This window comes from Pleurodeles waltl, chromosome 4_1 (genome assembly GCF_031143425.1).
Source record: "Pleurodeles waltl isolate 20211129_DDA chromosome 4_1, aPleWal1.hap1.20221129, whole genome shotgun sequence".
Taxonomy (NCBI): Eukaryota; Metazoa; Chordata; class Amphibia; order Caudata; family Salamandridae; genus Pleurodeles; species Pleurodeles waltl.
This window is the reverse complement of record NC_090442.1, coordinates 540,951,115-540,976,311: the sequence shown is the minus strand read 5'-3', so window position 1 is coordinate 540,976,311 and position 25,197 is coordinate 540,951,115. Positions and strand designations below refer to the sequence as shown.

The following is a 25,197-nucleotide window of genomic DNA, read 5'->3' as shown; positions in this document are numbered from 1 at the left end:
AGGCTAATTAAGCCGACTATAAAAAAAAGGATAACATGAATAAATAAAAACTGCAAACAGACTGAAACCTAGCCCCTAACCAACATTTATTAAATATATGTGAAAGAGAAACAACAAAATGCAGTCTTCACAAACATATCTTTTGTTTTGAGAAATGTGGAGATATGCCACTGATGAATGCCTATTTCAGGTTTTCCGGGACATTTGTGGGATGTGCATTGCCGACTTTTAAGGGGTTTAACAGCAATACAATCATTAAATGACGACAAACATTATTCACAAAAACTCTGTAAAATAAGAAGCCCGACAAGTCTTTAAACTAGGCTTGTGATTAGGCCAGTAGGCAAGTACTTCCATTACATATCAATTTAAGACTAAATGTTATTGCAAAATTAAAGGATAATCAGTTTCTCTATGTTACAGAAGTAACAAACTATGAGACAAGCATAGTGTTTTGTTATTTAAGCACAAATTGCAAAATGTCCTACTGGGTGGCAAGAAGGAAAAGTCTTACAGCAGGTAATAAATGACAATAAGTCTGCATGTATAATAAACACTTTTCTTAGTTGAAAAAAAGAACAGAATGTCAAGAAGAACAGAATGTCAAGAAGAACAAATTGATCAGTAGAGGAACACTCACAGGGTTTATACTGCACAGAGTTTACTTCAGATGTGTCTGCTGGAGCTAAAATAATTTAAGGGCTAGATTATGGAGCACACTAATATTTTAAAACTATCAGGAAATAAATACTATAAAAATCTAAACAATGAAAGTAGGAGACATACGATATGAAATCAAACAAGCAAATATGGTTATCACACCATTATTTTGCCCAAGAGGTTTGTGGATTCAATACAAGGGAAGAATAATCTGCCTTACTAGTTTAACATTATATAAGGAATATGATAAGATGTTCCCAGCACTTACTTTTTAGTGCCAAACTTACCTCAAGCAGCAGCTAAGAGCTAGAGGTAATAACAGTAATCATGGATACAAGTCGGGTCTGCACAGTTGTAGGAGGCAAGCAAGCCATTTACGTGGTTCTGAGTGACGCAGGACAACAGCTGATGGGGCAGGAGTTGAAGGGGGGGGGGGGGGGTGCAACATAAAAGTCTGCATGCCCAGGGGGGTTCGAATTGTGTCTGGCTAGAGAGAGATGTATGTAAGGTGGAGTCATGTAGGTAATGGTCAAGATATGAAGAATAGGTGGGTTTGGAGTTCTTTCTTGGACTGTAGGAGAGAGCTGAAGCCTTGGATTTAGCCTGTTTGGGAATAAACAGTGACAACTTTTTTTGCCCAACCGCCTCCCCCACCCGTTTTAAGCCTGGGATTACTCATTTTGCTTTTATTCCATTTGGTATACAAAGAATACATTTGTTAAAAGTAGTCACAATCTGTGCACTGACTTTTACGAAATGCAGTGTTATACTGCAAATTGACTTGTGTACTAAAAGGTTGGTTTGCAAAATAACAAATCGGAGCGAATCACAATTCGACCTAACTCGTGAATATTAATGAGGTAGGTCACAAACTGTGACCCAATATGTTCTTCTGCCATCACAGGGGTGGATGTCTGTGGGGGATGGCAGACCACCATGTCTGTGATTGCTTTTAAATAAAGCAATTTTTTTTTCAATTCGTCTAAAAATTGAATGTAATATTTAACAAACTTTTTTTTAATGGAGAAATCAGTGCAGTGCTTCATTTGTGCTTCTTGTTTCCGGTACAGGGCACCAGCACTAATTTTTGAGGACTGGCACTTATTTTTCTGACTCAAGCATTTACTGTGAGCAAAAGACATATGGGAAAGACAGAGGAAGAGAAAAATGAAAAAGCGTCACAAAGGGAGAAAGTAGTTAGCTGCAAGATTGAGCTGAAGGGACAGGGAGTGGCTTTAAATGGATTGAAGAGGCCCAGGATGGCTTCAGGATTACGCTGCCTCAGTATTCCATGTTCACACATTTAAGTGCAGCAGCCACATGTTTAAAAGGAGGGATTTGGGCACCAGCACGTTTTTATTTACAAATTAAGCACTTAATCAGTGGTCCAAAACCTAACAATGTTTTTTTCAACATTCACTAAGATGTAGGGATCCATTGAGGGCCCCTTCCCATCTGCAAATGGGTTACCACTTTCTTTGTGGTGTTGGCAACCTATCAAAGTTTGTCTGTTCTCCTGACCCCTGTGATCCTGGTGGGACTCTAAGTACCAGGATCCCTTGGACTGCCTGCTGCCTGGGGGCGGTTCCAGCAACGCGGGCGATACAAAGCGGGCCTGTCCTTCGCCCGTCAGCGACTTTAGAGGCCGGGCCGTGCCACCCCTCTTCATTCTACGTTTGGGGACCTTGGTTACTTGGGCCAGGACACTATGCAGCGTGGTTCAAAAGAGTCCCAGTTTATTGTAGCCTAAGTGACAAGGGATACGTTCTTGGATCGTTGCTATACAGCTGCGCGGGGAGTGAGACTCACACCCCCAGCTTTTGATGGTCCTTCACAGGGGCAGAGCTCATCGTTAACACTGCTTATTTGAGCCTGGGCTGAACCTTACTCTGGGCCTGGTATATAAGTATTCCAGGCAAGGAGATCCACGGTTGGCCCTTGGTATTTATCCTACTCTTCCTCTTTCTTCATAAAACTCTGACTCAGCGCATAACTAATGGGGAAGCGGAAGGCAGATGACATCTCCACTCCTCACTCTGGTGCTAAAAAAACACAAGAAGCGAGTCAGTAGGAAAGATGATGACCGTTCCAAGCCTATTAGGAATCAATTCAAAACTATTGACTCCTTGTTTGAGGAAGTTGAGTTAATATTGAGGAGTCCATCTATTACTGCCCCCCCCAATTTCTGCCACTCTCACGCACAGGAAGGTTCCTGATCTCTTTAATAAGAAACCACGGGCGCCTCATTTGACTGTGGAAGTGGACCTTCATCCGCCTCCTATAACCGAGGCTGCAATTCCCGTTACTATCAAAGAGGCATATCCTGAACGCCTAAGCCGTCGAATGCACTCAAACTAAGGACCCCCTGCACTCCTTGGGACCTAAAACCATAATCTCTACTGACATTCCCTGCTCGAACAGATTTTACCCCTATCCACTTCTAGTGGGAGCCCAGGATGTCCTCTACCCTTAATCTCAGCTGAACCCGGTATAGAGGAACAGGACTGGTTGACACAGACTAAAGGAGCACCTGAACTGGCAATTATTTCCCAGAAGCTGGACGATTTAAAGTCCTTGGTAGTGGTAATCTTGCAAAACATTTCTGGATTATCCAATCAGAGGGCAGTATGTAATTGCAAACTGCCCAGTATGGATGACCATAACTTTGAGCCGACCGGGGGGTTAAACATGCTAGCAACATTAGATACTAGGGATAACTCAACTATCTTCCCCAAATGCTCAAAGTCTGGGGCGAAGTCCACAAGCATGGTGACGAACAAAAAGGGGAGCTGCCCATCCCCTCCCATTGATACTGGGCGAATGCCCAACTTTGCCTAAAAAAACAATGACCAAAGCATTCCTTGTAAAACTCCTTTTTTCAAGAAAGCTAGGGATGGTATGGGCGTACAGGTGCCTGTCAGTTCACCCAAAGTTCCACATCTAGGCCAACCTAGACTAATTCAGGCGACTGATTTGAAGGGGAGACATGACCAGAGCAGGAAGGATGCTTTTATCTACATGACAGGGGTCCCCAGGCTGCCTGTCGGTTATAGAGAGTCTTATGACTCTGTCACTAATAAAGTTATTTATTGGATTCCCATACAGAGAAAATGTCTCTCTGTTATTCGGTCTGATATTCGGGAGGTACGCAGATATGCCCAACCAGATTCAGATTTTGATTATATTTCAATTATTTTTCTCAATACCACCATGGTTGATAACCTTATGGCCTTTAATTCACGGACTAGTTCTCTGAGAACTGGCAGAGACACCGGAATTGGCCTCTGTATGCACCCCCAGGAGGGTAAGATGCGAAAGAGTGATACCTCATTTAGCGTTCATATGGGATGGGCCCAGGCTCCACCTAAGAGCAATCGACCATTTACGATTGAGATCCCTTCCCCTTTGTTATCCGATTTAGATTGACTAAATGCTGCTCCACCTACAGAGCTTCCCATTGTAGTTACTACGGCCTGTAGAGACAAACAACCAGGGGATTTTGGGCTTACTGTACCCCTGAGAGCCAGGCCCAAACTTGTGCTTCCTGAACTTAATATTATGTCTTGGAATGTGGCTGAAATAGAGAAAAAGTTGGAAGATCCCGAATGGGTTAGACCCATTACCAAGCAAGATATATGCTTTTTTCAGGAAACTTGGGCAGAAGAGATGATGCATGTTGCCAGGTTTATAACATATTTTTCCACAGCTCAACCCGCATGCGGAGGTTTTGGTAGACCAATGGGTGGGCTTATGATCTTATTAAATAAGAAATTGAAATGTGATCACTCTGTATTATCCTTCAATTCATTAGATCTATTGGGTGTTAGACTTACATTCCAACCTGGTTTTATAGTGATCATGGTCAATGTGTATGCGAGGTCCGTCTCTCGTAGTACAGACTCCAGGGTACTTGCTCAGTTAGCCGAGTACATGGAACTTCTGCATCCATCTAATTATCTGGTGGTTAGGGGTGATATAAATTGTTCCTTTGTATTCAAGAACCTTATAGGTAATTTGACAACTGAAGAAGATGAATCTTGGGGTATTCCCCAAACAAAGGATTTTACTCCCAGCATCGGTTCTTGTGTTGCTATGCAGATGGCTTCCCTCTGCTTACGATTCGGACTTAGAGAATGTAACGGTCGTACTAGATCTGATCCAAATCGTGCTCCCACTTTTAAGCGACGGGCATTCTTCTAGCACCATTGATTATCTCCCGGTCGACATTAGGCTCTGGTCAAATACTCTGGATATGAAGGTGGAACCTCGCTATGATAGCGATCACCACCCTCTGTGTCTTATTCTATCCAACCAAGCATTTGGGAGAGCCCAGCATCTAGAGACTACGGATGTTCTGATCCCCCATTTGAACCTTAGGCAAACCCGTGTCAGTTGGCCAAAAGTTATACCAAATCCATTCTTGATTAAGGAAATCTATTCTTCTTTTTTACAATTGTTCTCTAGCTTTGATGAGCAAGAGGCTGACAGTGTCCCAATCGTGATCATCCATGTAGAATTGACAAATATTCTACAGAGGATTTTTTATAAGGAAACCACTTCTAGGTATACTCCCGATATTATCCAATCTAGAGAATGGTTCAATCAAGATTGTGACCATGCAAGGCTCAATCTTAAATTGGCCCTCCAAAAGCAATCACAGGAGGAGATCAGGACTGCCAGACATAGCTATACCAAGGTCCTGGATTTAGCAAAGAAAAACTGGGAATTTGAGATCTGGCAGAAGCTGCTGGATGCAGTTAAAAACCGAGATGAGGGTTCTTTTTGGAGGTTGCTGACCAACAGGTATAGAAGGGGCAATGACATTATAAACATGCACATCCAGCCCGAAAGATGGGAGGCCCATTTCTCTGAGATTTATACTTCACCCATACAGCAGGACCCTGTGGACCATAGGGGTGACGAATGCAGACTTCTTATTGAGGGTCCAGAGGAGGACACTGTTTTTACAATAGCCGAATCTATAGCAGCTATTAATTCCTTGAAACCCGCCAAGGCTCCTGGTCCTGACAAGATACCGGGGGACCTGTTTAAGTCTGAACCCGTCATCTGGGTGTGGTACATAAATACATTGTCGAATGCCATAGCAGCAGGTGGCCCTATTCCAGATTCGTGGCTTGGGGCAGAAATTATACCTATCTATAAAAAAAGGAGATGTGGGACTGCCCGCTAATTACCGCCCAATTAGTCTTATTGACAACTTACAAAAGATATTTTCCAAGCAAATTTTAGACAGGCTTATGGATTGGGTTCAAACTAACCAGGTTTTATACCCCCTCCAGGCCGGTTTTCGCTCAAGAATTAGTACTATGGACAAAGTTTTTAGGCTTTTCCTGTTACTTTCGAAATACATTACTCTGGCCAAACAAAACTTGTATGTTGCTTTTATGGACCTAAAGTCCGCCTTTGATCTCGTCCCTAGAGAGAAACTATGGGAAGTTCTAAACAAAATCGGTGTCCCGGGGAATTTGGTGTACTTTATTCAAAGGTTGCATGAGAACACCTATGCACGAGTAAGATGGGGCAGCCAGGGGGAACTCACTGACCGTATAGACATCAGGCGGGGGGTACGCCAGGGCTGTGTCCTTGCACCCACTCTCTTTTCCTTGTTCATTAACGAGGTGGTGCAAGTTGTAACCGACTGCCAAAATGATGCCCCTTCCCTGAACAATTTAAAAATTCCAATTCTTCTATTTGTTGACGACTCCCTTTTGATCTCCAAAACACCTATGGGCCTCCAGGTCCTCTTGAATAGGTTCAGTGTGTTTTGTGCAGACCATGGATTGGAGCTTAACTCTAGCAAAACCAAATTCATGATCTTTGGTTATGGCCGCACCAAACGGTGCACCATCTTACACAATGAGGTTCCTTTCAGCAAGGTATGCTCCAGCGATTACCTAGGGGTGAGAATTAGCAACAACATGAATTGGCAGGCCCAGGTGGAAAAAAAGTTCAGCTCTCCTAGCACACAGATCAGGGGCAATTCTGCGCTTTCAAAAGTCCACTACTGCGAAAGTTGTTTCCCCAGCCATTAAAATTTATCTAGCGAAGACTCAGAGCACAGCGGTCTATGGTGCAGAGGTTTGGGGATGCATAAAAACTAGTAAACTATCTGTGGGGAAAAATAACTTTGTAAGATCTCTTTTGGCATGCCCTCGCAGTATCCCTTTGGTTCCAGTGTTTCTGGACCTAGGGTTCTCCCACATTTCTGACATAATAGCCCTAAGGCCTTTAACGTTTTGAGTACGTATCTGGACCACCCCCGAATTAGTTGTATACAATGAGTCTCTACAAGATCTACTGGATAGACCGAATGCACTTTCTATCCCTTGGCTCAAGTATATTTCGGATTGGTTCCATACCTTGGGACTTAGTGACTTTTGGAGCCAGCCCCACAATTTAAGGAGGGCACAGAAGGAACACTTGAAATCAGTTTACTGGTCCCACATTAGGAACAATTATCTGTTATGTACTCCATATGGTAGGTTGACATACCAATTTCTCCATTTCAAGTGGTACCCTCACTTTGAACCTTTTCTAGACTTAATTTCTGACCAACTAAGCAAAAGTTTGTATGTCCGGTTCAGGTATGGATGCCTCCCTCTGAAGTCTCTTACTACTCCATGGTGTTCTACTTCGCCAACCGATAAATGCCCAAGCTGTAATGGCCCTGAAGAAACTGTAGTGCACTTTATGTTTGTCTGCCCCGCTTATGGGTTTGCTCTGCGGAAATGGCTCCGCCCCGCCTGCAGGAATATGGGGTTGAGAATTTGTAAAGATGCCCTAAGGCTGATGATGAGAGATTGTTCCTCCTTTCTAACCTGTGCGGTCAGCAACTTCCTTGCGTCCGCGTGGCACATACGCACACGCCTTTTAAAAAATCATAATGATTTGCCTTTAATCGAACATTGTTCTTAATTTATTTAACTTAACTATTGTTTTATATATTAGTTTTAAGTTTACCGAGATTTTTACCTAATCAATAATGAGGAAGCCAAGATCGATGGTCCTTCCTCACATATAGGAGGGGAGATACATGTGAGATTTTACATCAATATTTTATTGTACAATTGTTGATTTTTATTTTTGATCTTTGATATTGTATCTATTATGCACAGATCATGGTTTTATTTGATGTAAAGTTATTGCTTTGATGGTTAAATTCGACCGAATAAAGCTTGTGTGAACTATCAAAATTTGTCACTACAATTGATACATACCTTAAGGATTCACAGTTTGGAAGGAATGCCCTAAACATGCCCTTTTAATTTGTGATTTGGTATGTACTCTCTGAAACATATTTTGGGATTTTGTAACACGTTACTGGATTGGTATTTGTACATATCCAAAAGCTGTTTTACTGTCACAAAGACATCGATTTTGCTAACTAGAGCCTTTGTGAACACAAAATAGGTTTGTACATAAGGTTGATATATGCTTATCAGGGGGTTTCAGCCAGACCTCTTCATTCACTGGTCTGATCTATCACTGTATCCTAGCATACAGCATAGGGCAGTGGGTCAGACCACTTAAACCATTGGCTAACTTCACCTGTGAGTGACAGCATTCTGCCCTTTTACAATAAGCATATTGAAACATAAAATATGCTCCTGCAGTGCATGGGTTGCAGGGCTAAAGTGTGCTGTTTCTGTTTGAAAAAATACTTACTACACTTTCCTTTTTTCACGTCAGTCGTCTCTGCCTCTATGTGTCTATTTCTTGCTGCAGATTCCCTGTGTGTGCGTCTCCTTGGCAGCAGCCGGTACATGTACAAGTCCTCCTTCTTTGTCTCATACCGCTGTTAGGTTCGACATATATACATGGTCCATCAACTTTGTAAAAATGGGCCAAAGGCATGAGAAATCTTGCAAAAGAATCCCATCCCATCCCATTCAGGGTGAAAAAAAAGATACAAATATTCTTTTGTATTTTTTCCTACTTCAGTCAGTCCTGGCTTTCTTACACTCTCTCTTGCTGCAGCTTCTCCGTGCCTTGCTTTCTTTGGTAGCAGTTCAGTTAATGCTCTAGTATTGTTCTACGGCTGATAAGTGTTGGGCTATCCGTAATTCAAAACCAGGTCAATATGTACTTTGTAGGAAGAACCAAAAGAACTGTAACCCTAATATAGCCTACATTTAAAGTTGTTTGCCCTTTTGATTTTTGACTTGCCGACACTGTCAAACAAAGATGAATTATCACGGTGCAGCTGCAGAGGAACCTCCCGCCACCCCCCAACACACACAGATAAGCTGCAGCAAGACTCAGGACGAGAAAGATGGTCTGTCTCTAGTGAAACAAATAACATACAAAAAGAATGCTCCTTTTTAGTGATGTCTTGCCATTACTCCCAGAATAATCATAACACCAAAATCACTAGAAAGGATTCCCTTCAACGGTACTGGAGCGGGATGGCAAGTTGATGTTACCCTGATGAGCTGCTGTTCTAATACCTCTCCATTCCTCAGTGGGGGTTGCCAGAAAGAGTATCCACAGGTATAAAATTGGAGCGCATTTGTCACCCAAGGAACTTTATGAGACCTGCACAGAAAGGCTGCTACATCAGTGGTCTCCAAACGTTTGAATGCCGTGCCCCCCACAGTTGAAAAATAAAAATCATTGGGCCCCCCTCAGAATTTTTCACATTTCATAAAGATGGCAATGTTTAAATATGTCTAGACCTATGTAAACATTGCAGTTAAGTATTGTTACTTTAAAAAAAAAAATGCAATAACAAGTTTCTGGTTAAAACAAAGGCCTGCTATCTGTATAATGCTTCTTTTGATCAGAGACTGGCAACCCCCCCACTCCCCCCGGATCACTTGAGGCCCCCCAAGGTGGGCCCACCCCCAGTTTGAAGACCTCTGTGCTACACACACATTTTGATAAACCGCAATATCTTTGGTTAGGGGAGCTGCTTAGTGCTGCATATGGCACTATACAGCCTAGAGCAGTGGTTCCCAACCTGTGGGCCGGGGACCACTGGGGGTCTGCAAAGCCTCCTCAGGGGGTCAGCGACTGCTTAAAAAAATTTAATAATCTTAGGTCCCAGCTATCAGTAATTACTCAGTGGGGGTCCCCAGGTTCTAATAATGATTTAGTGGGGGTCCCCAGGCTCCAGTATTGATAAAATGGGGGTCCACAGAAGTCAAAAGGTTGGGAACCACTGGGCTAGAGCACACACATATGAAGCTTTCTCACCTCTCTCAAAGTAGCTGTCTTTCAATAACAACATCACTCGTACCTCACACAGACAACAGCACTCTCGCACAGTTCACACAGCAGGTCTCACGCTCCAAACAGCATTCATACTACTCGAAGAGTAACAGTCTCATACTATCAACCACACTCTTGCACCCCTCACAAACTAGCAGGCACACAATATGTGAAGCACTCCTACACCTATCATAGTAGTCTTTTCACATTATATCTGCACCTATAACACTCACAGATCAACAAGCTCACACTATGGACAGCACTCTCACTCCATTAGCAACCTCTTACACTAGCTTACTCACACTACATTCAGTGCTCATACCTTTGAGACTACCAGTCCCAGACTAGCACCTTTCAGAGTATTATTCTCAGATTACTGACAGCACCCACGCACTCTAGAAGTCAATCATTACAGAAGCATTCTCACATCCCTAAGGACCTAAGGAAATTAAGTCTCATACTACTGACATTAATCTCACACTAAGCAGTGGCAGCCACGCACTACCAGTAGAATTATTAAAACCCCTTGAAGACTAGCAGTCACAATATTGACTACACACACACTACCAAGAGTACTCTCACACCCCTCATCCATTAGAAATCTCTTACTAGAGATAAAATTCTCTCCCATCAGAGTAGCAGACTCGCACTACTGACAGCAATCTATCACCTCACAAACTAGCATCAAACACTAGGCAACAGTAACATCCCTCACAGTCACACTATAAATGGCACTTTCATACCGATCAAAATAGCCGTCTCACTATACCAAGAACACTCACAAATAATAGTCTCACTTGAGGACACCCTCACAAAGTGGTGTTGGACTTGCAGAACACCCATTGCCATATTCCCTTCCTTCCAGCCCATCGCTGTTATCTTCAGTTTGTGGTGGGAGAGGAGCATTTCCAGTTTGCTGCACTCCTTTCTGGACTCCTTCAAAGGTCCAGGGTGCCAGTCGTGCCTTACCTCGATGACTGGCTGACCCCCTGCCATCTTTGGGTTTCACTATCAGTGTTCTGAAATCACGCCTGACTCCTTCTCAGACACTCCACGTCATCCGAGCCATTTTGGACACAGTTCTGTGCCTTTCCCCCAAAGAGAGTCCAGGACATTCAGTATTTGTTACAGATGTTTCAGCCTCTGTCTAGAACATCCATGAGGCCGACTGTGAGGCTGCTGGGACTGATGACACCCTGCACCCTGGTGGTGAAGCACGTCAGGTGGCATATATGGGCTCTGCAGTGGTGTCTGAAGTTCCACTGGCATCTGAATACCCAGTGGGCCCAACATAAAGGGGACCTTTCCAATCACACGCTAATTTTAGAGGAAACTGTGAAAGATTTACAGTGATGGCTACTGGACCGTGATTGGTTTGGCGGCAGACCCCTCTTCTTTCACCACCTAGAGCTGACAGTGGTGACAAATGCATCGCTTCTAGGGTGGGGGAGGCTATCTGGGAGAGGTAGTAATCAGGGGCGAGATCAGAGGCCTCTGGTCTCTGGCTGAGTCCAGGCTCCATTTCAACCTTCTGAAGCTGAAAGCAATCCACTTGGTGCTGAAAGCCTTCCTTCTGTCCATTAAAGAGAGGCTGGTACAGGTGCTCACGGTCAACACCACCACCATGTCATATTGCAACAAACATGGCATGCAGGGTCATAGACCCCCTGCCAGGAGGCCTTATGCCTGTGGAAATGGCTGGACACTCAAGGAATTTTCCTAGTGGTGAACCACCTGGCTGGATCATCATATACCAGTACAGATGAGCTCAGCTGTCAGCGTCTTGCGGATCACGAATGCCAGCTAGATCACTAGGTGGTGCAAGGTCTCTTCCGTGAATTGGAAGAACCTTGGCCTAATCTGTTCGCCACTACCGAGAACTCACAATGGCAGCACCTTTGTGCATTGAAGTTTCTAAGGCATCTGTCTTTCGGAGACGCGTTACGCCTCGACTGAAGCTCAGGACTCCTATATGCCTTTCCACCTATACCACTCCTACCCCGAGTTCTAAAGATCAGGGCATACTGGTTCCAAGTCATCCTTGTGGCTACAGACGGGACATGGAGAGTATAGTATCCAGAAATTCTGGGCTTGAGCACATGTCCTACAATCAGGCTACCCCTCCAGGAGGATCCTCTGTTGCAGCAAACTAGCCAGGTTCTCCTCCTTGGCCTCTGCAACCTTTATGCATGGAGATTTAGCAGTGACAGCTGACCATCTTCTATCTTCTTCCACAGGTGGTTGTTGTCATCTTGGCAATCAGGCGTCCCTTGACTGTTATTAGGACAAGTTTGTGGTTTGGTGCAGCACTCACCAGACTGACCCCCTAAAGGCCAAGCTGTCCAATGTTTTACAATTTGTTTTGCCTACTTCCCAGCAAGGCCTTGCTCTTGGCACAGTTAAAGGTTGTCTTTCCACCCTCTATGCGTTCTTAGTTTTGCCTGATAGGCCCTTTTGTGAAGCATTTTTTTTAATGGGCTGCAACATGTTTCCCCCTTTTCCTTTTGTGATGTCCCAGTGGGTGCCTGTTCTTACTTCTCTGATGTGTACCCTAGTTGAGCCGCTCCATAGTTGTACTTTACGGCTCCTTAACCTCAAAACTGTGCTCCTCATTGCCATCACCTCAGCACAGCATATCATGGCATATCAGTGACCATCCACCGTACACCACCTTTCCCGACAAGCTGGCTCTGCAGACCCAGACATACTTTCTCGGGAAAGTTGTAATGCTGTTTCACATCAGCCAAACCATCAACCTGACTGTGTTCTATGCTCCACCTCACCCCTCTAAAGAGGAGACGTTCCATCATTTGGACGACTGGAGAGCACTTAGCTTTTACATTGATCGCACCAAAGAACACTGAGTGGGCGATCAGCTCTTTGTGGGGGTTTGCTGGACCGAAGAAGGGCAAGGCTGTGCACAAGCATACAATCTCACACTGGATCATGCTCTGTGTTAAGATCTGCAAAGAAGTAGCCTCCAGAAAGATTGTGTACCCATTCCAAAAGGAGCAAAGCTGCTACCACTGAGTTATCATACAGGGTCCCTGTCCTAGACTTATGCCAAACAGTTACATAGGTGTCCCTACATACGTTCACGAAGCACTATTGTATGGATAGCCAACTTTGCAGAGAAGTGTTTTTTGCCCACTGGGTCTTGCAGGATTTTCTTGGTTGAAACCATTCACAACCCTCCTCTCATTACATATTCTATTGTATCTATTCTAAAGGTGGGGAATCTGCGGCTATAAGTCTCCATCAGAAGAACAAGTTATTAACCTTTGGTATTGCTCTTTCAGTAAAGACTATCTAGCCGAAGAATCCTTACCGATCCCCCCGTTCAATATATGTACTCTACCTTTAATAAGATCCCAAGTCTAGGAATCTGCACACTGTCTACCAAATTGATTCTGGGGCTCCATGTCTGGGGGCACAGAGAGTCTTGACAGCAACTGTCAACAGTGTGCAGGTGTTGCAGCTATAAAGGCCCTGCCCATCATTTCTGGAATTGAACAGCGCCAGTGTTGAGCCGGAAGGTAGCTTCTTTTGGTGCTCACAAGTACTATGAAAAAGTTTCTGGATTCAGTCTGAAGAATATTCAAAAGGGGAGGAATCTGCAGCTAGATAAGAGTTTCTATCAGGAAGAGCGTTACTGAAGGTAACTAACTTGTTCGCTTTGTACCTTACAGAGAATGAGCTTGGTGATGACTTCACTGACTGAGTCAGATGTTGTTAGAAATGGCCTCTCTGAAGTGTCACCCCAAAACCTTTTGCCTTCCAACTCTATTTTTCCTCACCTTATTTTTGCTGGCTGTAAGACTCTGGACACTTTACCACTGCCAACCAGTGCTAAACTGCATATGCACTCTCCCTTAAACATGGCAACGTTGGTTCATCCCCAATTGCCATATTTGATTTACTTGTAATTCCCTAGTAAAGTGCACTACATGTGCCCAGGGCCTGTAAATTAAATGCTACTAGTGGGCCTGCAGCACTGATTGTGCCACCCACGTAACTAGCCCCTTAACCATGTCCCAGGCCTGTGAGTGCAATTTCACTGCCACTTCGACTTGCTATTTAAAAGTACTTGCCAAACCTTAAACTCACCTCTTTACTACATGTACGTCACTCATAAGGTAGGCCCTAGGTAACCCGTGGGGCAGGGTGCCAGGTAGATAAAAGGCAGGACATGTACCTGTGCAGTTTATATGTCCTGGTTGTGTAAAACTCCTACATTTGTTTTCCACTACTGCGAGGCCTGCTCCTTTCATAGGATATCATTAGGACTGCCCTCATATACTGTTTGAGTGGTAGATTCTGATCAGAAAGGGGTAAGCAGGTCATATTTAGTATGGCCAGAATGGTAATAGAAAATCCTGCTTATTGGTGAAGTTGGATTTTATATTACTATTTTAGAAATGCCACTTTTAGAAAGTAAGCAATTATCTGCACTTAAAATCCATCTGTGCCTTACAGCGGTCTCCAATAAACGTCTGGGCAGATTGACAGCTCCCTTGTGCATGTCACCCAGACAACAATAAACACAGGACACTCAGTTACACCTGCACTCATATGCGTACTGAATGGGTCTTCATAGGCTGGAAGGGTGAAGGGCCGGACACTTATATTTCAAAGGCTAGTGGCCTGTCCTCACACAATGGACTGCCAAACACCCTACTGGGACCCCGGCAGACAGACCTGTACTGAAAGGGGAATTTGTGCACTTCAAATCCACTCTTTGAAGTCTCCCCACTTCAAAGGCATTTTTGGGTATATAAACTGGGTCTCTGACCCCACCAACTCAGATACTTCTGGATCTGAACAGCACCCTGTCAAGAGGAACTGCCTGGCTGCCCAAAGGACTCATCTGGACTGCTTTGCTGAGGACTGCTGCCCTGCTGACATCTGACTTTGCTGAGAAGTGCTCTCCAAAGGCTTAGATTGAGCTTGTTTTCTGAAGTTTCAGGGCCAAAAAGACTTAGGCCCTCATTACAACCCTGGGGGTCGGTGTTAAAGCGGCAGTAATAAAAAATGGGATCACGACCACAGCGGAAACCGCCAACACATACAGTCACTTTAACACTCCGACCGCCAAGGTGTAGCAACAAACACCGCGGCGGTAACCGCCAACAGACAGGCGGAAGACAATGTACTGCCCAACCCATTACAACCTACCAATCCACCAGCTTTTGCAGGACGGTACCAACGCCATCAAAAGCATAGCGGAAATAGAGTTTGGAAGGGAAACCACTCCCCTCTTGACACTCAACAAACAACCAGGACGCCATGGAGCCCGAGTTACAGGTCCTGCCCAAGCTGGTCTACCTCCTCACCCACCAGGCATATCAAAGGGGGCAGCAACAACCACAGTAAGTACTGCACCTAGCGCACAGGGGAGGAAAAAGAGTGACACACACACGCAACTTGCAACACCTCCACCCCCACTCTCACCGACAACACCATACACACAAATACATGCAGCAACATTACATTTACACCCCGTAATCCCCTGGAAGAACGCAAGGACAAAAGGAATAGAGTCCAATCAGTGATATATTAGAAATAGGCAGATACACGGAACATTTTGAGAAACAGTAAATACAAATATTTACAATATCCACATAAGGCCGTACATTGTCCTTTGCAAATGTCCGTGGGCCACTGGGCCAAAAATCATGGGTCAAGCCCCCCTTGACTCCTGCCTCAATACGGAAAGAACACTGCAGGGGCATCAGGTCGTAAACACACAGGCACCTCAGGTGGATGGGGAAACGGGCCACCTCAGCCAGATGAGGTACTATGCCACTGCTCCTGGAGGGGGCTCCATGCCCACTGTGGTGTCCTGGGGAGTGCAAAGCCACAGTCTCTCTAGTGGGTGGTTTACCCACTGCTTGGTCCTGGGGAGTGCAAAGTCACAGTCTCTAAAGTGGGTGGTTTTCCCACTGCTTGGTCCAGGGAGTGCAAAGCCACAGTCTCTGGAGTGGATGGCTTCTCCACTACTTCTGGAGGGGGCCTTGTGCCCAGTGTGCTTCATCCTGCAAAGGAAAGGGTGAGTGGATGCATATCTCCACTGGTTCTGGAGGGGGCCTTGTGCCCGGTGATGCAGCACTTGGGGTGTGACAGTTCACATTCCCTCACCTGGGTGTCTGAGGCCCCCAGGTAGCATGATAGTCCATAGAAGCAGGGCCAGACTCCATCCTGCAGCGACTAAGGCTGCAAACTGGTGGTAGTGCCGGTGCTGGTAGGGATGCTGCCAGTGGTGGTGGGAGGCTCCAGCCCGTCTCCTGCAGCCTCAGACGGACGCACACTGCGGCTGCTGCTGCTGGTAGTGGTCCTACTGTCAGCGGTGCTTGCGGCGGGGATGCTGGCGGTGTTGGCCGTGGTGCAGGTGCCAGTGCTGCAAGTGGTGGAGGGAGGCTCCAGCCCTTCTCCTGCAGCCTCGGACGGCTGGCCAGTGGGCATGCTGCTGCTGACAGTAGTCGTGGGGGGCAGGTAGCGGTGCTTGCGGCAGTGATGCTGGCGGTGCAGACGGTGGCCACCAGGCCTTCACCTGCAGCCACCGATGGCTGAAATGCCTTGCCTTGGCTTGGCTTTTCTGCCCCTTCCTCACCTTGTCCTATGCTGTTGGGATCTTGGCTCTGGGAACTGGAGTTTTGGAGGAGGCCTTGCTGGGTGGGTCGTGCTCCATGCTGTCCTCTTCTTCACCTTGGCAGGTGGCGGAACTGATTTGTCCTTTGCAGGGGTCGGTGGCACACTGGTTGGCCTGACGGGTGCCTCCTTTGAGCCTCTGGGAGTTGCAGGTACCACAGCTGATGCCAACTTGGTGTCTGAGGTGCTTGCCTGGGTTCTGGACACCCTGGTCCGAGGGGAAGGATGGGGGTTAGGGGTGGGGGGTAGGGAACAGGGTAATGTTTGCCAGGAAAAGTTGCATGGTTGTGGGGGTGGTGACTGTTCGTGAGGGGTGTGTTGTGATGGGCGTGCTGGTGATGGAGGTAGTGGATGAAGATGTAGTGCATGCAGGTGGGAGGTGAACGAAGAGGAGGAGGGGGACACAGTGGAGGCAGTGGATGTTGGTGTGTTTGCATGGGTATGGTGCTTGTGTGAGTGCCTGTGAGATGAAGTGTGGTGCTTATGTTTGCCTGAGCAACTTTTGTGTGGTGATTTGGGTGAATGCTGGTCTGAAGGTGTGCTTGGGATAGGCTGGGGTTGAGGGGATTGGGTCTGGGTAGAAGAAGTTGGAGAGGGGAGGCTAGACATAGGGACAAGGGCTGCCATCAGTGCGGAGGCCAGAGCCTGAAATGCTCTCTGTTGGGCCGCCACACCAGAGGTATGCATTTGTTTGTTGCAAATGCCTCTCGACACCCTGGATGGCATTCCGTATGGTTGACTGCCCAACAGTGAGGGATCTCAGGATGTCAATAGCCTCCTCACTCAGGGCAGCAGGGCTGACTGGGGCAGGTCCTGAGGTGCCTGGGATGAAGGAGATGCCCACCCTCCTGGGTGAGCGGGCACGGGAAACATGCTGAGGGGCTGCTGAGAGGGCGGTGCTGGTAGTGAGGGGTGGCGGCTGTACCTGTTGTTGGGGTTACCACAGAGGTGGCCGACACCGCCAGGGAGCCTCTATCAGAGGAGGAGTCTCTGTCTGTGGTGTCCCCTCCTGTCCCCATCGTGGTGCTCCCTTCGCACTCCGTCCCACTGGTGCCCTCACCCTCGGTGGATTCGGCCTCCAGCCCCCTGTAGGATGCAGGTCCCTCCGTTGCCCGTGCCTCTGCTCCTCCGCCAGATGATGCTAATGCACATAAGGACAAGGTGACAAAACAAAAAAAGGGGGGGGGGGGGAAGATAGAGGATACACTTGGTCAATGCCAGCAACAGCACTACCGTTGGAATACACAACACACAGGGAGCAGTCTTATGCACTAGGCCATGCCCTACCATTTACTAAGACAGTCAGCAGCCCAGGGGGTACAATGCCTAACGCCATCATCTGCACACCAGAAACCCACAGGACCCTGCCTAGTATTAGATGCCCACTAACACCATTGGGGTAGGAGTGCTCCGGTGCCTGCCCAACAAGGACCTACCCTGCCATCTTTGCCCTGGCCTAGGGGCACCCATAGCCCACATCCCCCACCCAGGTACCTCCTAACGCGCGCAAAGTCAGATTTCAGATTCTGTACTCACCACCTCGTGGCTGCTGTGATGCCTTCAAGCACCCATCCAACTCTGGATAGGCCTCCGCGAGGATGCGGAACATCAGGGGGGGTCATGGTGCGATGGGCACCCCTTCCTCATTGGGAGGCCAGCCCCAGCTGGGCCTCCGCAGTCTTCTTTGCCCAGCGGCGCAGTGGGTGCTCCGCCTGTCAAAGACCCCCAGGGTCCGCATCACCCTGGCGATGGCACACCAAATACCCTTTTTCTGGTGGGCGCTGACCTGCAGGGAAAAGACAGCAGAAAAGGGAATTAGTCACCTGTCCAGACCGTCAGACTCATTGCCCACCAGATCCCACCCATCCCCTGAAGCACATACATTGAACATCTGGTTACCCCAACCTGTCATGGCTACTGACCCCAATGAGGAATGCCAGGACAAGGGCGGAGGAACATTGCAATGAGGCACATGGGCGTACAAGGAGGATTATAGAAAGGACCTTCGGCCTCCTGAAGGCCAGGTTCCGATGCCTCCATCGGACAGGTGGATCCCTGTACTACTCACCCAAGAAGGTGTGCCAGATCATCGCTGCATGTTGCACAACCTGGCCTTGAAACACCAGGTGCTTTTTCTGCAGGAGGATGAGGCTGGAGATGGTCGTGTGGCAGTGGTGGAGCCTGTAGACCGTGAGGAAGAGGAGGCAGAGGAAGAAGACGTTGACAACACAACCAGTATTATTTGGCAGTACTTCCAGTGACACACAGGTAAGACACTAACTTCACTTTACATTTCAGTTATATGTTGGACATTGTACAAGGCAGCCTGTTTCCCTATGTCTATGGCCACTGACTGTACCCTTTGGCATCTCTATTTTCCGATCTGTGCCCCACTCTGGTTCCTGCTATGTGTACTGCTGCCCACCAAAGGTCATCCTAAACTATATTTCACTGTGCTTTTGAGTTGCTATGCTTTGATAATGTTGTACTAATACATTTGTGAATCATTTGACAGACTCCAGATTGGTATTTGTTCCAAGAGTGTTTTTTTAGGTGCTCATAAGTAGAGGGGGATGTGCAAGGGGCTGGGTTGATGGTGGAGGAAAGTTCAGGGTAGAGTCCAGTCTCTTGGTACCACAGGTGCATTGTCCAATGGGGCATAGGGAGGGGAGTAATGGCAGTTCAAGGTGGACAGGGTGATAGTGTGGGACAGAAGGGTGACAATCAGGAAAGTCCTTTTTCCTGTCAGGGGTCTTGGCAATGTTCTCCGGCTTCTGCCTGGATCGCAGAGACCGTTTGCGGGGTGGTTCTCCTTCTGCAGGACTGGGGTGATGGTTGCCTGTTGGTCCTGTAGAGGGGCCTCCTGTCCACTAGCGCCGGCGGAGGTGGAAGGCTGTTCCTCGGTTTGGCTAGTGTCAGGCACCTGTTGTTGTGCCACTGCCTCCCTCATGGTTTTGCCCATGTCAGCCAGCACCCCTGCAATGGTGACCAGGATGGTGTAGATTTTTGTTAGGTCATCCCTGATCCCCAGGTACAGTCCCTCCTGCAGCCGCTGGGTCTCCTGCAACTTGGCCAGTATCTGGCCCATCGTCTCCTGGGAATCGTGGTATGCTCCCAGGATGGTGGAGAGTGCCTTGTGGAAAGTAGGTTCCCTGGGTCTCTCCTCCCCATGTCGTACAGCAGTCCTCCCAGCTTCCCTGTTGTCCTGTGCCTCTGTCCCTTGAACCGTGTGCCCACAGACCCCAGGTCCCTCATCGTCCTGGGTTTGTGGGGTTGCCTGGGGTCCCTGTAGTGGTGGACACACTGCTGACTGACGTGTCCTGGTGACAGTGGCATGGGCCCATTGGGTGGGTGCTGTGCTGGTGTTTCGTGAGAGGGGAGGCTCTGTAGTAGGTTGGAACTGTGGCAGGGGAACCGACTGTCCAGAGGTCCCTGATGGGCCACGTTGGTCATCGTGATCCAGGCGTGCGGAACTGTTGTCACTGTGGGCCTCTTCTGTGGGGGGACTGGATGTAGCTGGCACCTCCTCTCCGGTGACGTTGAGTATGGGTCCTGTGGGGATGAAATGCAGTGTTACTGTATCTGTGTTTTGTGCATGGGTGTGTTTCCCTGCATGATTGTGATTTCCCTGTCAGCTTGGCCTTGTGTTACTGATGATTTTGTGTGGGGGTGATGTGTGGGGGTGATGTGTGGGGGTGATGTGTGGGGGTGATGTGTGGGGGTGATGTGTGGGGGTGATGTGTGGGGGTGATGTGTTGGGGTGATGTGTTGGGGTGATGTGTTGGGGTGATGTGTTGGGGTGATGTGTTGGGGTGATGTGTTGGGGTGATGTGTTGGGGTGATGTGTTGGGGTGATGTGTTGGGGTTTATGCTGTGATGTGCGTGGATGGTGTATGGGTGATGGTGTTCTGTTCCTATGACTGAGTGGGTGCTCCTGGCTAGTCTCTCTCTGTGTGCTATCGGTTTGTTTAGCTGTAAGGGGCTGTGGGTAATGTGGGTGTGTGTTTTATATTGGATTGGGTGTGTGGGTGTGGTGTGTGTATGTGTGTCAGGTGTGTGTAGTTTGAATTGTCCAATGTGGTGGTGTTTTGTAAATGTATGTTTATTTAGAGCACGCGGGGTGTACCGCCAATGGTTTACCGCGATTGAAAGACTGCTGCATTGATTCGTGGGTCGTGATACTGTCGGTGTATTCCTGTTGGCGTAACGGTGTGAATTTTGCTATCGCCAGTTTATCCCTGACCTTTGGGCTGGCGGACTTGTGTGGGTGTCTGTTTTGTGGCGGAATTCTGTGTGGGTCAGAATACCCGTAGCGGTATACCACCATGGTCACTGTATGTTGGCGGCCGTCAGCACAGCGGTAGGCGGAATTTACTGCCAGGGTCATAATGAAGTCCTTAATCTCTTCAGGAAATTCCTTGTGCGCTGAAAATCGATGCACAGCCTGCCGGAAACGACGCACAGCCTACCTTGTGACTGAGAAATCACTGCGCAGCTGAACCGGAACAACGCAGCCCTACTTCCCGAGTGGAAATTCAAGGTAGCTCCTGCCTTGCACAGAAAAATCTATGCACAGCCAAACCGGAATGACCCAGCAGATTCCCTGAGTGGAAAATCAATGCAGCGCCAGCCGCGCGACACAAAATTTGACACATCACCCTATCGGATCAACGCAACGCCTGTGACTTATTGCAGCGTGCCCAGGATTTCCCCGCAACCCTGGGTGTCAAAAAGATCCCCACATCGCAGTGAGGAACCAAGACTCTCAGCTGAAAAATGAATGGATAAAACGACGCATCGTCTGTGCTGCATTGGAAAATCTGATGCACACCTTATTTTTCCAAGCATTTCCTCCTCAGTGGTCTCCGTGCATGTTATTTTTGACGCATACCAGGTACTTTGTGTAATCAAGAGACAACTGCTGATTTCTAAGATTTAAGACTCTTTGTAAACTTGCAAAAGTGATATTTCAACTTGTGCTTATTGAATCTTTATCGTTTTGACCTTATTTTGTTCAGGTAAATATCAACTATTTATCTAAACATGTGTGGTTTATTTTTGTGGTGTTTTCACTGTGTTACTGTATGATTTATTGCACAAATACTTTACACATTGCCTTCTAAGTTAAGCCTGACTGCCAATCTACCAGAGTGTTGGCACAAGATAATTTGACTGTGTGTGACTTATCCTGACTAGGATCGTGGTCCCTACTTGTACAAGGGTGTATACCTCTGCTATCTAGAGAACCCATTTCTAACAGATGACTATACTCGGCTCCCTCAGCTCAGGTCAACTTTGGGAGATGCTTATCAGATCCCTTCCCTACCCTGAGGCGAGCCACTTGGGATGCTCCTTGTCACCCTAAATGTTTTCATTGGCACTAAAGCCTCTGGCTGCTGTCATCTGTCAACTTAAAGAAAAAGCTGGGATACCCTCACTGGGAGGTCTCTAAAAAAAATACTCTCATACGCAGACAATATCTTACTTACAGACTTACACACCTCCCACCTGTCTCATGTCACTTATCTCTGACTTCTTGAAGATCCTAGGTTATAAGACAATTGTGACAAGTGCGAGGCACTTTCACTAGCTCGTATTACGAAAAAGGCAACTATATCACATTAAAGATTCAACTGGAAATCTGAACATCCTAAGCATTTATGGATATGTCAAAAGGGGCCTGGAAAAATGATCTCACATAACTTAGATCTACTTAGTGCCAAGATGACCAGAGAATATGCAAAATGGGCTATTTTGAATTTGTCAATTAGGCCAGGGTACAAGCTGTGAAAATGGAAGAGATTTGCGATTTAGATATGCACTGGGTATGCTGCACTTATAGTTAATACTTCTTTGCTGTGAACCATTGATGAGTGAAAAAAGTAGTTTGGGTTAATATGAAACAAAGGCTGTAAATTTAAAAATTGACACAAGTTTGCTGTGCACTCAGCACTATTATACTGTGTTCCACTTGTCCTAGCTAGCGTATACGTGGCCTTGGATCAGGAAACATCCCTTTATAGGTCAACATTGAATGGGAGATCACATGCAGCAAGCAAGGCCTTCTCATGTTATATCATCATAGTCCACCTTCTTCATAATCCACACATATCATGGTCCCAACCATGGTAGGACCTGATTACATGGTGGGCATACATTATTCAAGAATGATGCCAGATTACATACATGTGCACCTATATGAAACAATGACAGTATCTGGGGAGGAGGTGCTCATATGCTTTGAGGCCTGAGCAAACAGAGGTACCCTTACAGTAGAAAAGTTATTGTTGGAGGGCGAGCCTAAATCATTTGAAACACTGAAGGAGAAATCCCACCTAAACCAAGGCAGACATGGAAGTATTTACAATTAAAACATTAAATTCACAGTGGAATAGGAACTTTCCCATAGGATGTTCAGAGGTCCCACATATTGCAATACTTGAAACAATAGAAATTGTATAAAGGTGTAATTTCTGTGTTCTACGTATGTATGTACATTGTGCACAAACTACATTCCCAACCCTCTATAGATACACCTGTGAGTGACTACAGCAGGTTGGATATTTAGAGGCTGACTGGGTGGAGGTGATTGAGAAACTAGTCGAGGCAGTCAGAGAATCAATGAAGCAGTTCAAACTTTTCAAATCACTTCAAAATTGGTGCTGGACCCAAGGAAAGTAATGATGGTAGGGCTCTTAAACTGCACAAATGTTGGTGTAGACATCTGGTCTGCAATATGCCCCAGATCTTTTTTGACTGTCTGGATTTTTTTAGGTACTGGTCCTCAGTCTGCATCACTTTCAGCAGGACCCTCGACTTACCATTACCTCTCATGAATTTTTGTGGGTCACCTCTAGCACATAGGTTAGGCACCCTCATTTTAGCATCAGGCTCACAAGCCTGTGCCTTTTACATTTAGACACATTTTATTAATTTTATATTTTTTTAGCCCAGCCAGCTTTTAGCTCTTTTTTGTCATTTTGTAATCAGTTGCTTCTTTCTAAGAAGGCATAGTTGTTTGCGCTGCACATTTTATCAGTCGTTCCTACACAAAGCACTTTGTGCCTGTTCAAGGCTGCCATGTACGGTACATTATATATTAACTCGTATTGTTACTCTAGGAGCTTAGGAGTCAGTCCCTATTTTCCAGACGCATAAGTACATCAGGCCTGTTCTTAGAACTCTATGAATTATTATATAAACAACAAATAGGCGTAAGGGGGGCAGAGGGTATTCCAGTCATGGCTGTTGTTAGAAATGGGGTCTCTAGTAGGCAGTCTGTTTGCACCCTGTCTGAATAGGGAGCCTCACTCTAGTCAGGATAAGGGAGAAATCCAGATCAGATTACCCCTGCTCACTCCCTTGGTAGCGTGGCACGAGCAGTCAGGCTTATCTCAGAAGCAATGTGTAAAGCATTAACACATTGACACAAAGTAATACAGTGAAAACACTACAAAAGGACACCACGCCAGTTTTTGATAAATATAGCCAATATTTATCTATGTAAAACAAGACCAAAAGTTGTTGAAGTCGTTAGCTCCGTCTGGGACTATCACAGCATCGTGAACAACAAATCCAACAGTTCAGGCCGGCCGTGGTGTTGCAGGCCAGCTACAGTGTGGGGAGGATCCGCAAATAGTACCTTGGAAATGCAGGGTGTCGTGATCCTGGAGATGAGATCCAGAGTGCGGCGACACTTCCAGAGGTCAGTGCTGGATCGTTGGGCCTTTGAAGTCACACCCGTTGCAGACCGAACTCCGAGCTGATGACGAACTCAGGAGTGCTGGCATTGATGGCATCAGGGCTTCAGTGCGAAGGTGCGATGCCCACAGGTCTTGGTGCAGGCAGCGGCTCGGCAACAGCATCCTGTGGCGTTGGTGAGACCAGGGCTGCGGTGTGAAGCAGGGCGGTGCGACGTGGGGTGCCTCCAGACCATGGTGCAGTCAGTGTAGTTGTTGTTGCTGAAGCAATGTCGTCGGTAGGCCCAAGGTGGCGGTGCAGACAGGGGCATCTGTTGACAATGCTAGAGTTGATAGTGCTGGCATTGGTGGAACAGGCTGCGGTACGGGACGGTATATTGTGTACATTACGGTGTAGGCAGCGATGTTGGTGTCAGTGTGGAGCGGCGATGTCAGGGATGTCAAGGCTTCGGTGTGAGCAAGGCAATGCAGAGTGCGGGCCCACAGGACACGATGCAAGCAGTTACGTGTCAGGTGGAGGCTGCGGTGAGACAAGGGTTGCAGTGCAACGTGGGACAAGACTCCGTGTGGCGTTGTCAGGTCACGGTGCAGTCAGCATCATTGACGGCGTTGCAGTGGTTTTTCTTCTGTGCAGCAAAACACACAGTTCCCAGTGCTGTAGGAACATGAAGCTGAAGTCTTAGTTGTCCCTGAGACTTCCAACAGGAGGCAAACTCTACTCCAAGCCTTTGGAGAAACTTCACAAGTCCAGTCTTTGCCCTCTTTAAGGTAAAAGCAGCAACTGCAGGCCAACCTAGCAAAGCGCACACAGCAAAGGAGCAGTACTCCTTCTCTTCTCCTTGGCAGAGGTTCCTCCCTATCCAGAAGTGTTCTAAAAGTTTGGGGTTTTGGGTCCGCTACTTATACCAGTCTCAGCCTTCGAAGTAGGTAAACTTCAAAGGAAAGTCTCAGTTGTTCA

At 46.9% G+C, this 25,197-nt stretch overlaps 1 protein-coding gene across 1 annotated transcript in view; it reads right to left on the bottom strand.

Moving 5' to 3' along the window:
- Positions 1-25,197, bottom strand: part of ASZ1 (ankyrin repeat, SAM and basic leucine zipper domain containing 1) — a 995,454-nt gene that overhangs the window by 30,601 nt on the left and 939,656 nt on the right. The gene's annotated exons all lie outside the window — the stretch shown is intronic.